Below are 12,139 nucleotides of genomic sequence, written 5' to 3' on the forward strand. Positions count from 1 at the left end.
GCACATCTATGGTTCTTGTCCTCAGCTTATACTGTTTGTGGACCTCATAAACAGTTGAATCATAACCTTGCTTAAAATCAAAAGACTCACCTGACTTAGTTCGAAATTGATTTATCTCATGGTCATCTTGGTCTTCTTGGGTTAGGAAAATTTGTTGCTCACCCTTTAGATCCATCAAATTCATGTGAGTTTCTTTTGTCTGCTTACTAGATGTGGATGCTTCTGTGTAGTTCTCTTGGAAAGGAGGCCTTATATCATGGTCTGGGCTAGACCTACCAGTATTTGTGTTCTGAGTTTTCCTGAAATTTGGGTTCCTTATGGTATTGGGCTGTTGTCCTTCCCATGTAGATTTCCTTTCAACGATTTCCACTCTATCTCCCAGCGTGTGCATGCCACTAATAATAGCATCTAGCTTTTGGTCTAAGGCTGAGGGTTCTTCCTTAAAGGTGGTTCTTCTCTCAGTTCTAGCTCTGTTTCTTTTGGCAATCAGATTTGCCTCTACGCTAACAGCAACATCTTGCATGTCTGCTAGGCTTTGAGGGGATCTTTCCCTTAACTGATAAGCCATGTTAGTATCAAAACCATCAGGGAATTTATACAAAGCAAGATCAGGTGGAGGTCTTAAGTTCTGTGGTATTGCATTATAAACATTATTAAATCTCGCACAATAGTCTAAGATAGACTCTTGAGGGCCTCTTTTGATGGTGTCATATTCAGATAATATGTGCAAGGGATCTTTCTTTTTCTCCCATCTGTTAAGAAATGTTTGGTAAAGGGCCTCTAGGTTAGCTATGGAATTTGCAGCAAGGCTTCTAAACTAGGGCCTTACATCTCCTATTAAGCTTGGGACAAAAATCTTCATTCTCACGCTATCATCATCAATCTCGTAGTTCTCAAAATAGTCTTGCATCTTCTTGGTATGCTGAAGGGTTGTGCAAGAACCAGTACCATCAAAGTATGTGATTTTAGTTTGGTAATCCTGAGGCATAGCCCCTGGATTAGCAAGCAACTGTAACGGAGCATATCTATTCGCCATATTCACAGGGATAAGTGGAACGAATGGAACAGTGGTAATAATAGTGGTAATGGGAGTATGTGCAGTGAATGGAGGTGTCGAAGGAGGCTTTGAGAGGTGGATGATGAACTAGGGGAAGTAGGGGTTGAACGAAATAAAACTTTGACAGGGGTTGGAACACAGCTTGGCTGGACTGTTTCAGGACTAGAATCAGCAAAATCTTCTCTTCGCTCTAGCTTCCTGAGGTTCCTTGGGATTAAATTGGGATTTTCAAAAATAGTTGGGGGATTTGGGTCTAGATTTAACCTTGTATAACGTGAGTTCCTTTTGGGAGCCAGATTCTGAACTTGTTTTGGTATTTTCTGTGAATACTTTTAGAATTAGCAAGGAACTAATCAAATTCTCGAATAGCTATCTATAGCTTAAAACTAGCATGAATATTGACTGAAGTAGCTTTTATTTACTCCTGTAAATGCAAAGCAAGAGCAGTTTCAAAGGCTCCCTGGCTGACATTCAGGCTTCATCTGTAGTTTTAAGGAATATACAGCAATTGGAAAATTCATTGGTCCCCAGTGAAGTCACCATTATGTTAACACTCAGGTTGTTCCCTTTGACTCCCAAGGGAATACGTCCGAGGTAACCACTAACCAATCTTTGGACTGTAGGTTCTAGCCCACCTGCAATCAGAGAGGGCTCTCTCTTAATGATTTAGTTTTTTTGATGATGATTTTAGGCTATTTATTGAGTTCAAGGGGTTTTGTTTGAGTTTTGGTGAGAAGGATGAAGCTTTCAAGTAGACAGGTAATGCATAGTATGATAAGTTCAAACCATTGGGCATGGAGTCATGGAGTAGGACTGCTGGTGCGTTTTCTTGGTCACAAGAGGAATATGGAGCAAGATAGCAGCACATGAAACAACATTCAAGCTAAATGGAGATGGATTGAAGGCTAAGGAATGAGAGGCAATTAAGAATCTCTCTTTCAGCTTAACAGAGGGAAGGTGAATGAGCTCTATCTAGGAGCACTAAAGAATCCCTAGATAACTGTCAAACATGGGTGAATTAGGGGAAATATGAGCCAAAGGGAATTCATATTCATTACCGATTCAGAGGAAAACATAAAGAAACAACAGAAATTGAGCATAGAGTGTAGCCAAGCAAGTTCTAAGCTAATCTTTCTATCTGCTATTTAGATGGTGATATATGTATGATATGAGCATATATCAGTGGAAAACAGAGGTAGAAAACACTTATTGAGTCATGTTGCAGCACAAGAATTCCATATTCATTCTTCAAAACATTAATAACACAGCAAACAGTCCATCCTCCAAACTTTTCAGCAGTATTTGATTAAGGGAAACATCAAGTATACAGAGCGAGTCTCTAGTGGAGCAAATCAACCAACCAACCCCCTAAACAGTAAATTAGGGTGGTATTATAAGCAAAATATCTACAAGAATCATATCTGAGACAGATCTGATGTAATAAGTGTATTTAACCTAAAATATGCTTGAAATAAATGCCAAAATATCTATCTAATGCTGCGTCGGGGGCAGCTGCTTCAAAAAATGAGTAACTATGATGTCCTTAGAGCCCTGTGCTGGCATTTGGCCATAACTATGCTTTGATTTCTGCAGCGCTGCCCTTAGGTGGCCTTATGCATTAACTTTGATCAAGTGAGCTTTGATGGCCCAATACTGCTTTATTGACTTTGATGGGGGCCTCTTAATGTTTGCCTGCTTTGGAAATACGGATTTCCACCAAAAATACTAACTGATAGTCTTCGTTGCTTCCTCTAATACACTTTCACTGAACCTGGACTCCTTGTTGTCTTCTGAATGCCTTAAACTGTCCCATCGACATTTAATGGCTGTTGTCTGACCCTCTGTTGCTTTAAGAACTGTTTTCGCCCCTTTTCTGAATCCTGCGTGAAGAAATTCCTGTCATTTTGCGAATTTCAGGCCTGCTGGTAGCCAAGCCATGAGAGGGCTTCCATTTTGGCCTATTTTTCTTAGCGATGCGCGATTAGCGCTAATCACGCATCAAAATATGCCTCGGTTTTTCATTCTGGGCATCCCTTGCTGCAGATTTCACGCTTCGCGCCCTTTTCGGTGATGATTTCAGCATGACGTCAGCGGGGGTCCCAGTACGGCGGTGACGTGGCAGGGTGACGTCAGCAGGGTGACGTGGCAGTACGGTGGGGTGATGACGTGTTAGTACAGTGGCAGCAACATGGCAGTATGGCAGCCACGACGTGGCAGTACGGCAGCAGCGACGTGGCACAAGACACGGTGGCAGGAGGCCGACGCAGGTTGATGACGTCACGAAGACATGGTGTTGTCGTCATTCGGCGGAGGCGGTATCCGGTTTTCTCCCGCACCGCTTTTCCGCGTATGTGGTATTGGGGGAGGGGTCTCCGAACACACCGGTAGGTTGACATGTGGCGGGGGTACGGCAGGGAAACCGCCCATCCCCCAAACATTAACCTCCAGCAGATCGGGGCGCAGGAATAACCGCCCATCGTTGATCTCAGGCACACGAAATCGGACGGTTAGCGGCACAGGAAGGTGACGGGGGGTTAGGGACAGGACCCGCCCGCTTTATTTAAACAAAATGCGCCACGGGGGTTGGAAAACGTTAGGTTAATGCGGAGTTGGGGGCTTATGTGCCATGGGAGAATAATAATTTAATATTTATTTGGAAAATTCAAACCCCAAACATTGGGAAAATGAGCGCGGAAGAGCAGAGTTATAAGGTTTTGATGGGTAGAGGGGTAGATATACGCTATTAGCCTAACCAGAGGTTTAGACCAATCCCAGAGTTATGACGCGGATGGGTTCATGATAGTCCCAGGTGGACAATTATATCCCAGAACTGTATGTAGATAACTATAGTGCTATAGGGTGGGATATGTAATATTTTTGGGGTTTTATATAGTTTTTTGTGTAATAGGGGATAAGGAGATGATCTAGGGAGCTAGATAGTAGAGTTAGGAGTTAATATGAATTTGTGAGGTGAAGCGTAGGGGAGAGGCTAAGTTTGTGAGCTGAAACTTAGACATAGGAAGTGAATGGACTGTGGAGACATGATTTTTACACAAGAAATGTGGCTTCTTTTCACTGAAGAAAGTCAAAGCTTGACTTGGTATTTTACAAAAATGAAGTGATAACAGGACTGGTTGGGCAGATCTCAAGGTCCTCAAGGGGATGTTAGTGAGTGATTTGGAGATTTAGAAGAAAGGGGAATTAGACATGCCTCGCTTGAGCTCCTCCAAAGGGAAATTGTCTTATACTTGTGATATGAATAGAAATAACAAAAAAACATGAAATGGATCACATAGCTTGATTCTGCAACCACAAAACTACTTACCCAGCCTACTTACCTAGCATTTTTTCTTCTTTTTGCATGGGTGCACTTGGACTTGCAGACCCTGATTATCCTTTTTTTCTTTTGACTTCCCTCCTATCTAAATGTACCCTTATATCATCCAGGGGCTCAGATTAAGCTGTTGAGCACCCTTGTTTCTCTACCTATCTACAAATCTGCCAAGATTAAGCTGTTTGGTCAGATATTCATTCTCTATATTCTACAACAAAAAATTGAAACCTAGGGAAGCCAAGATTAAGCTGTTTGGACTTCCCTTAACTGAAAAACTCATCAAAATGGATTAACTCATCAAAATTTGGAATACAACAGTGGCATTTAGACTGGCACACTTTCATGGCCTCTTCTTTGGCCTCTTTCTGGAAATATGGAACCTTGCAGCATGAAAAGATTGCATATTTGGCACTTTCAACTGTCAATCATGAAATATGAACACCTATTGCGATAGGAGGCTAACATATACAAAGGCAACATGTCCAATACCCATCACCAACTTATGCAAATGTGAAAACCAACATAGTTCTCAAAGCATACCTAATCCACTATACGCAATTTGCAAACAACCTCTAATCACTTAATATATACATCTAACATTTTCTAACCGATACAATCTCGAATCTTAACATAACCACATGCAAAGGTTCATAATATCTACCAACCTAATAATCGAGTTTGATAAACTTGATACCCTTTATGGGGTAGATCTTTGAACCACTGAAGTAGAATATATTTGTAGTACAAATATTGGAAAGAGATAATGCAGGAGAAAAAGTATTAGACAAATAGGGTATCTAGGAGAACACAACATCATTTGTATATAAAAATGATAAAAATAATGGAAGAAAGGAAAAAGGCTCTTTGAATTTCCAAAAATGAAAAATTAGTTGATAGAACTCAAAAAAGGCATATCAGACAACAATGGCAATGTAGGAAACCAAAGTCATTTCCTGAAAAGAAAATGAAAATATCTAGTACAAATTTTGGAATATAGTATCTTAAAGTGCATGAAAATAGGCCAAAAAACGCACCGCATAAATTATTTAGAAAAAATAAGGGAAATCATCAGCAAAATCCCAATAAAACCTTCATAAATCAACATATCTAACAATAAAACCGTAGACACGATGTTATCCCTCCATATAACTATGATATTGGGAAACTCACTTCAGAATCATGGCAATTGAATAGATTTCTCTGCTCCTACAACCCTATCCACCACTTGAATATACCTAAAAACCATCATATCACAATATAGTTGTCAAAGCACACACTAGTAGGAACAATAAAGACATCATATAAAGGCTTAGATAATTCACAAGATAAGGAAATTGATAGTATAAAGTTCCACTGGAAAATGAAAATCCCCTCTCTACCCTACATGATATTTAATATTAATGACTCAAATACAGGCAATCCCAAACAACTTCAAGGAATGGAAAACCTTAAAAAAGGTAAGATAAGTCTTTTTAACAAAAAAAATGCATTAGAAAAAGAGTCACGAGATATGATAAAGGCTAACGGAGAAACCCTAAGAGCTAAGAGATAACGAAATTTATGCTACATAAAACATATAAGAATGTCAATAACAACCTAGAAATAGAGACAATTGAAAATCCCAAAACCCCTAACTGAAATAAAATTTGATAAATGTAAGCCAAAAAAAAATGAGAAACTAAAATATTGTTGGTAATAGTGAACCCTCTTAGGCATTCTTGAATGCAACAACCAAAAGCCATTTATTCAAATCTCAAATAAGACAATGCACTTAAAATTGTTAAGAAACTCTTAAATTGAAATGAAAAAAGGTAAATATAACATAATAGGCCTGCAAAGGAAAAAATTCTTGTAGAGCTAAAAGAATACAAGGAAATGATTATTTCTCTAGAAAAAAATGTCATTAATGAATTACAAGGGAAAATATACGTAAATAAAATCTCTTTAGCAGGGCATACCTTTCAATTGAAAATTCTCTCTGAAACTCTAATTTGTCTTAAATATTTGATGGGTGCATGTTCAATATTCAATACGGTCAATCAATGCAATGATTAAATGTTATTTTTAGTCCAGGTATTATGTGTAATGTATTAAAGTTTTATTTCTTTTTTTGATCAAGTAAGAGTAGGACCTTCTATTAATCTAGCCAATGATACATAATTTACATGTCACTGCCCCAGCTCTGAGAGTCAGGCAGCTGGTTAGGGAAACTGGGAATTACAAATGAGCACTCTTGGACAAAAGAGAGCAGAAAACAGAATACAAATTTGTCAAAATGGCCTACCAACAACCATCAAAGTTTTAATGTAAAAACTATAGTAAGCATGAAGTACCGCCGGCCGATCAAGTCAAATGGGCCCCGCCCAAAAAACTGTCAAGCACAGACCCGAAGAAAACATTAGGCTAGCTATAAAACTTAATTCAGATCCATATCGCCGAACGAACTTGCACGATCAATCCAAACCATTGATCCCCCAACCTGAATCCAACGGTCTACGCAGATATCGGGTGGATAAAAAGCACTGAGAATAACCACCTGATGAGGGTGGTTTTTCTCTCACCTGACGAAGCAATGTGTCACCCTCGGAATGGAATCGGAGCCTTGTCCTGAAAAACCACAAACCGTAAAAATCCCGCCCGAAAAACGCCAACGCTGAACAAACATGCACGATCAATCTACACCATTGATCCCTTTACACAGATCCAATGGTCTACGTGGATATCGGGTAAACAAAAAGCTCGAAGAATAAGGCAGTATTCTCTCACCTAACACTTCCATGTGTCGCATGCTGAAAGGAATCAGAGCCTTAACCCAAAAAACCACAAACCGGATATACTCTGTCCGATAAACCGCTGAATGGTATTAGCAAATGACACAATAAAGTACCTGGAGAAAAGAAACAAGCAGCTTGAGGATTAACAAGTGATTATGGAGTTGCAAAACATACGAGAAAACCGCCAAGTTGCAAAAAGAAGGAAGGTGAAGCTCACATCACTTGAGCAAGAAATCAATGCCGATCGAGAATCATGGCTTGAAAGAGCTCATATACACTTGGAGAGGAGGTTAGAGAAAGCCATCAATGATAATAATATGTTGAGAAACATGGCATATCATTATTTGTCAAGGAATATGGTGTGCCAAGCTAGAATCAAGAGCTTAAAAGCAAAATTGAAGAAGAGATCGAGGAGGCAAAAAGCGCAAGATAAACTTCAAATATTGGCTGAGGCTTCCTTGGCCCAAAAAAGAACTTGATGGAGAAGACTCAACCCAAATTTCAAAAAATTTGGGGCACTTTTTACATTTTTGGAATTTTTGGCTCAAAAAACAGAATTTTCTGCCCTATGCGCCGTGCCACCTGGCGCTCACTTTTGATGGAAGCCTCCAATTGACAAAAACTCAACATTTCTGGATTTGGCATGGAAAAATATGTTTTCCTACCAACGTCCAAGAAATTTTGACAGATTTTGAGCCCTCAAAAAGGTCAAAAACACTCAAAAAATGACCTTACTGTCTCTATTTTGACACACAGGAAGCAGCGTTGGGAGAACTGAATTTTGGAGGGGCAAATGGAAGCCAAATTCAAAAATTTCACATGGTTTGGAAAGTAGACAGATATACCTTTCCAAAAAGCACACTTGGAGCAAATTTGGACACCAGAAAGGCCTCCAAAAGTGGCTACAAACAGGCACAACGCATGGAAATCAGCGCGACGCATTGAGTAAATTTTGCTCAGTTTGACCAAGAAAACTCTATTTTTCGCCTAGCTTTTGACAGTTTGACTTTTTATCCTTGTCAATGTTAAACTTGTGATGTAATTTATTGTAAATTGATGGATCTTGATGTAATTATGTTTGATTTTCACTTATGGAGGTATATTCATCTATCAAAAAGTTGTTTGAAACTGAATGAATCAGTTCCCTAGTTTCTAGAGGCAAGTTGTTCCACTGCCTGATTTATAGTTCTCAGTTTAGAATTAGTTGGAACAACTCCTAAAATTGTGAGCTCAACCCTAGAGGCTAGGATGAGTTATGGTTTGTCTATATCTTGTGATCTTTCAGTCATTAGCATTGTTCTACTTTTGAGAAAGCAAGGAGCTTCATTGTATACTCATATCAGCATTTTGGCTAAGGAATTGAGACCAGGGTTTGCAGCACTCTTTGGGATTCATGTGGTATTTTGTCTTGGTACACTGCTTTCTAATTGTGAATTTAATTATGTGTTATGTATGCCATTATCTATCTTGTTTCTTCTTAACTAAAACAAACAAGGGAAAAGGTAGAATCCATTGAAAATGCAGTTCTCTACCTAGGGTTTGCTTTAGCATTTGATGTTTTCAATTGTTTGAAGAGGATCCCTGAGCTTTCTTGCCCTCTTTGACTCCTCACCTATCTAATATCTCCATCTCATTCAATTTAAAGTGCCAAATCAGTTGCCTACCTTGCCGCATTGAGATCTCTGCAAAACTGAGCCTCATTCCCCGCACCCAAAATCTTCTTTTCCGTTTGAGCCAAAAAAAACATCATTTTATTCAATAAAACTCTTTTGCACACATATCTAGCCTAAGATCAGTGTCTATATCAATCATCTCAAGCCCTCGTTGATCATATTTTTGTTGAGATTGACCAGGAGAGAGCCCTCTCCTGACCTGGTAGGGCTAGCTACCAGATTAAGCGTGGTTTGATGTTGTCCTAGATCCTACCTTTCTCAGCCTGAGGTAGATTTAGGCACTAACATAGAGGTGACCATACTGGGGAAGAAATTGTTTGTTTGTTAGTGTTATTCATTTTATAAACTATAGACGGAGCCTGAAGATTAGCCAGGTAGCCTTCGAAATGCTTTTGCTTTGCATTAGCGCAAGTAGATAAAAGCTACTTCAGTCAATCTCCAGTCTAGTCTTATAAACGGAGTATCTAACCTACAAATCGCTCCAGTACATCTCATAATTCTAAGCTTTTGGATGATAAGTTTATGATTTGATAGGTTGAACAAGTTGCGAATTTCCATTTGGTTTCTTGGAAATAATAGCACAATGGCTTCCAGAAGATATACCAAAGCATATCTGGATCCTGATCCTCCTCATGTGTATGAAAATCCCAATCTTATTCTGAGAATCCTTCGCCAAGAAAGTTCTATGATTCTCGTGTTCAAATCTCATTCATGTCCTATTGTTTTTGATTGTGGGGAAAAACTCCACAGTTAAGCGCGCTTGAGCCAGAGGAGTTCTGGGATGGGTGACCTCCTGGGAAGTCCTGGTTACCGGGCGCAAGCCCCGGAAGTGATGATTGATGCTATGTGATTCGTTCTCCACATTTCACTAGTTTCAATCCCACTTCTTCACCCCTGTGAGCATCACCTGATGCAATGAGTGCTAAGTGAACTATTCAAAAATCATGAGAAATTAGTCAAGTTACGACTACCTCTCATGGAAATGGTCATACGTTTGAATGACTTACTTAACGCAGTTGAATCCCAAAAATGATATCTAATATAATGCACTGTGTAAATCCCCCATACTTATCTTGAAGATCTTGAGTTTGACGAACAGTTTGAGTTGTCTTTGTTTGAAACCAAATCCGAAAGTGTTATCGCCTCTACTGCTTTAAATCTAGAGTTTATTAAAAATCTTGAAACTAAAAGGGCCAATAAATCAATCGACGATTACATCTTGAATCAGCTCCAAACTTCAATTGTGGCTTCAAATATCATTGATTTCTTAGAGACTGCATCTGAAACCATTGGGTCTTCTGCAATAACATCTAGCTCAAAAAATCCCACCGAACCTCCTTTCATTCCCACCATTCTCATGCAGCCTACTATCTCTGATAAAAAATCTGCAGTGGTGTCACCTCCATCTACTCCTTCTACTCCTCAAGCATCCAAGATTTCTTCACCACCATCCCACCTCATACACCCCATACACCAGTTGTACCCACTCCCCGAGCATCCCCAAGACCGATTGCAAATCCACCAAGAGCAATGGCTGCTCGGTTTGCACCCTTTGTGCTGCCTCAAAATTTAGATGATATGCCCGCCGATTATCAAAGAAAAATTCCACTGTTTGATGGCACTCCTCATAGTGTTACAGCTCAGCAAAATGTGGATAAGATGACAAATTTCTTCGATCTTAATGAGATTTGTTATCACTCAAGAAAAAATAGTTTAAATTCTGAACATCAATTTTTTAAATTTGTCAAAAGCTTGGTGTCAGTTTTGGGCCTAGTCTTTTCATTTTGTTTTAAAGTCTTGTTAAGAGTCTTGTTAGTATGTCAAATGGGGTCAATTCTCTGTTGTAGTCCATCACTGGTCTCACACCGCACCTAAGCTCCATATGCCAATCCTATTTCAAAGTTCATAGCGCAGAAACCTTGGTTTAGGTGATTTCGTAGCGGAAAACACCGATTTTGCACTAACTGCGCTACGAAATGGGGAATTCGTGCTGATCCATAGCACATCTCACCCCAGTTGTCATACTTTCTGCAAAAATTTTACAGGGATAGCATGTGTAAGGTCTTATATGTCGGTCTTGACACGTGTTCTGTAGCCTTCAAATTTGATTCTTGCCTGTACTATTCAAATCGAGATTTCCATCCAAAACCAAATTTGAAAATTCTCTATTAAGACCGAAACTTCTGATTCTGGTTTCGATTTGTGATCAATCTGGCAGTATCCCTTCTGAGAAGAACGGGCTCTTGCCACCTTCCTTTGTTTCTAATTTGCAAAATGTCTTGAAGAACAGAAAGTGTAGAATGCTTTTACACTTTGGAAAATGTATTGAAAACAATACTGGATGACGAGGGAAAATTATGGGTGGAAAGGATCTTTTCTGACATAACAAACAGTCTACACAGAGCGACTATTCTTGTTGATTTTCAACTGAGCAAGCTACATCTTGTCCTCTTAAGAGTCACTGCACTGACTGGACTTTTGATACATGATGAGACGCCTGATTTGGCAAAGGGTGCTGTGAAAGCTGTCCAAGATCTTTATGATGTTGTAACCCATGATATTCTGTCATATAATATAAGAGAGCACTATGACACCTGGAAGACCCTGGCAAAAGCAAGGAATGAAGGGCGACTGTTCTCTAAGCTGGAATGGCCCAAAGATCCAGAACTGAGACAACAAATCAAGCGGTTTCATTTACTCGTGACTATCAAGGATTCTGCTGCCAATATTCCAAGGAATCTAGAGGCAAGACGCCGATTAGAATTTTTCACAAATTCTTTGTTCATGAAAATGGCACCAGCAAAACCTGTGCGAGAAATGCTTTCATTCAGTGTGTTTACGCCATATTACAAGGAAACTGTTATGTACAGTATAACGGAATTAGAAAATGAAAATGAAGATGGAATTTCTACAGTGTTTTATCTTAAAAAAATCTTTCCAGATGAATGGAAAAATTTTCTGGAGCGTATCGGACGAGATAAACATACACTTGTGTCAGAGCTTAAGGAAAATCCAAATGACCTTTTGGAGCTGCGTTTATGGGCTTCTTATAGAGGGCAGACAGAGAAGCATTACTGGAAGTTGCGTCTGATTTGATTGAAAAGGATCTGATTCTTGTGGGTGCTACAGCTATAGAAGACAAACTACAGAAAGGGTTTCTCCGGTTGGAAATTTTATAACAGAGGACTGTTTTGGCTTATGTAAAGACAGAGTTTCAGTAATATAATTTGGCTGCTTTTCTTCTCAAGATTCATGAAGGATTTCCATGTTCAGAATGTGTGATTTTATTCTTTCCTTAATG

At 39.3% G+C, this 12,139-nt stretch overlaps 1 pseudogene; it reads left to right on the forward strand.

Annotated features, from left to right (window-relative positions):
- The first annotated feature begins 3,344 nt into the window (after positions 1-3,344).
- Positions 3,345-11,934, forward strand: LOC149227459 (callose synthase 10 pseudogene; annotated as a pseudogene).
- The last annotated feature ends 205 nt before the right edge of the window (positions 11,935-12,139 follow it).

This window comes from Pinus tabuliformis, chromosome J (genome assembly GCF_031772625.1).
Source record: "Pinus tabuliformis cultivar Carrire ecotype Pingquan chromosome J, CPIR1, whole genome shotgun sequence".
Taxonomy (NCBI): domain Eukaryota; kingdom Viridiplantae; phylum Streptophyta; class Pinopsida; order Pinales; family Pinaceae; genus Pinus; species Pinus tabuliformis.